This window comes from Magnolia sinica, chromosome 6 (genome assembly GCF_029962835.1).
Source record: "Magnolia sinica isolate HGM2019 chromosome 6, MsV1, whole genome shotgun sequence".
NCBI lineage: Eukaryota > Viridiplantae > Streptophyta > Magnoliopsida > Magnoliales > Magnoliaceae > Magnolia > Magnolia sinica.
Window position 1 is genome coordinate 37,829,165 of NC_080578.1, and position 3,007 is coordinate 37,832,171.

The following is a 3,007-nucleotide window of genomic DNA, read 5'->3' on the forward strand; positions in this document are numbered from 1 at the left end:
TCCTAGGTGGACACTTGTTGTCTTATATTTTCCTGGTTGGTTTGAATTTTTGTCCAGAATTATGTTGTGTCCTCCTAGGTGATAAGCATTCAAACGTGTAATGACCCGAATCACCACATAAATGACAAACTGGAGTAGTTCTAGTGTTACTTCCTGAAATGGCGAATTTTTCAATCATTCCTACTACTTTTCCAGATTTTGTTTTAGATTTTTCATATCCTAAGCCACTCTTGTTCTTTCTAGGTCTTCCCATACCTAAGAGTTTTTCTAACTTCTCACCACTCTGGGAAAACTTATAGTTTAGCTTAGCAATTTTTCTGGATTCTTCTAAATCAAGCAGGAGTGTATGATTTTCATTTTGAAGGAGCATGTTTTTGTCTTTTAGTGGCTCAACCTGTTTATTTAGTTTTTCAAACTCGGTTTTAAGGAAGGTGTTAATTCTTTCAAGTCTATCATTATCTGAATGATATTGCTGTAAATCATTGATTAGATGTGTATTAATTTCCAGAGTTTTATCCAAATCTTTTTGCAACAATTCCTTTTTGTTTTCAGATATTCCAAGTCTTCTAACAATGTTGATGCTATGAATGTAAAGTTGATTGTAAGCATCTTGTAGTTTATTTTGTTCTTCTTCTTCTTCCTTTTCAGTTTCCTCATTATCTGATGGAAATGATTCAATGGCTTGTAGTTCTTCCTCATTCTCAATTTCACTAGGAATGATTGGAGTAGTGGAGACCATAAGAATTTTCAATGATTTCTGGTCACCATCGCTCTCTGAGTCGCTAGATTCTGAGTTTGACTCTTCCGTATCATCAAATGTGGCAGCCATTGCCTTACCCTTAGTTTTCCTATTTGGGCATTCAGTAGACAGGTGTCCAAACTTCTAATAGCCATAACATTGTGGTTCTTTAGTCTTTTTTGCTAAATTTACCTGCAGATTTTCTGTTATCCACCCTTTTTCCTTTAAATGGACGGCCACGATTTTTCTGAAAGAACTTTCTGAATCATTGAGCCAACAAAGCCATTTCCTCATCTTCATCTTCTCTTTCACTTTCAATGTCCTCATTTGTTATTTTCTTAAAAGTTTTGAGGATAGTAGTTTTAGATTTTGGGATTTATTTGAAGTGTAGTTCAAATGTTTGTAGGAAACCTAGTAGTTCTTCTACTTTCATTCATCTATGTTTCTACATTCTTCAATGGTTGTTACTTTAGGATTGAACCGTTCCGGTAATGATCTTAGTATTTCCTACAAATTTTTGGGACCGGAACCTTTTCACCTAATCCACCCATGGAGTTGCAGATGATATTCAGTTTTGTGAAAAACTCTACAAAGGTCTCATGCTCTTCCGTTCTAAGACTTTCGAACTGTGATGTTAGAAGTTGTAGTTTGGATCTCTTTACAGTGCTTGTTCCTTCATGAGTTGTTTCCAACAAATCCCATGCTTCTTTAGATGTCCCACACATACTGATTTGATTGAAAATATCTTGGGACACAGCACAGTAGATAGCATTCATAGCTTTAGCCTCAACAGTTTGGTTTTCTTTGTCGAATGCTATCCATTTCTCTTTAGATTTCGGTTTGGTGATAGTTGTGTCGTTTTCAAGTACTATTTGTTCAGATGGTGAAACATATCCTCTTTCAATTATATCCCAAACATCATGATCCAAAGATCTCAGAAAGTAGTGCATTCTCGCCTTCCAGTATGCATAATTTGATCCATCAAATACTGGAGGTCTAGAGACCAATGAGCCCTCTCCTTTGGCCATATTCCCAATTTCAGTCAAGATCATTCTCTAGGCGGTGAAGCCCTTTAAGAGAGACACACTCTGATACCAATTGAAATTGCGGTAAAGACCGCTTTAGTTGAAGTAGGAATATGCCAATATGTCCTAGAGGGAGATGAATAAGACTCTTTAATAATTTTATAACAATTTAAAAACTTATCACTTTAATCCTAACAACAAGCATACATTAGGAATACTCAAGAGTAACTCTACTGGCTTCCAAGCCCGGTAGAGGATCCAATCACAAACTATTTGAGAGATGAACAATATGCAAATTAGTTTATGATGGATATGACTGTGCGTGTGTGTGAGGTATGATCTCAGATAATCAAATATGAAAGTATTTAAAGAAATCACATAAGCAAATATAAGACAATAGCAATCTCAAACACAGTCATTTTTATAGTGGTTCGACTACTTGTCTACTCCACTCCAGGCAGACACACTCAACCCTTGAGTGTGTCGGATTTCACTACAGAGGTTTCACATGGTTCACCTCAAACCCAAGGTTTTAAATCAGGTTCACCTTTAGCCATTACAACCTACACCTAGGCTGACAGTTTATGCTCCCACGAGCAAGGGTCAACACATAGCACCCGATTTTAGGCACACTGGCCAAGGATCCACACAAGGAACCTCTCACGTTTATGTTCTTTATAGAGCAAGAGTCAACACAACGCACCAACTACATACACTCTCGTCGGAGGCCTCCTAGAGGACTTGCAAAGGGTGAGAAACACCTTAAACCCAATCCTATAAAGGAATGATCACAAGGGTCTTCTGGACTCTAATAACTTACAGATAAGCAGATGAGTCCCTTTAAGCGCATTCTTGAAGATCTCCTCATTTGATGAAGAACTTCAGCTTCCTTGATCCGCAACTCAGAAGATGTACCAATACATGGCGACGGGTTAGGTCAAGGTTATGATGGAATCCTACTCTCCTAAATGTTTTCCTATAAGGGAGATAGAGCGATTCCAATTATTCATGCATTCAAGGCATCCCAGCTCAATGATTTGCCATTAAGATGGTAACTGGAGGATCCTTGAATGCGGAAGTTCACTCCCCAATCCACTCTATTGAATGTCAATGATGAGGGTGGATTGGAGGATGAATTTCCATGAGAGAAAAGACTTTTGGTATATGATCTAAGTTTAGACACTCAAAAGCACTCTCTTCTTTCTCTACCAGCAACTAAAGACAAGTTCGCTATATATAGGCA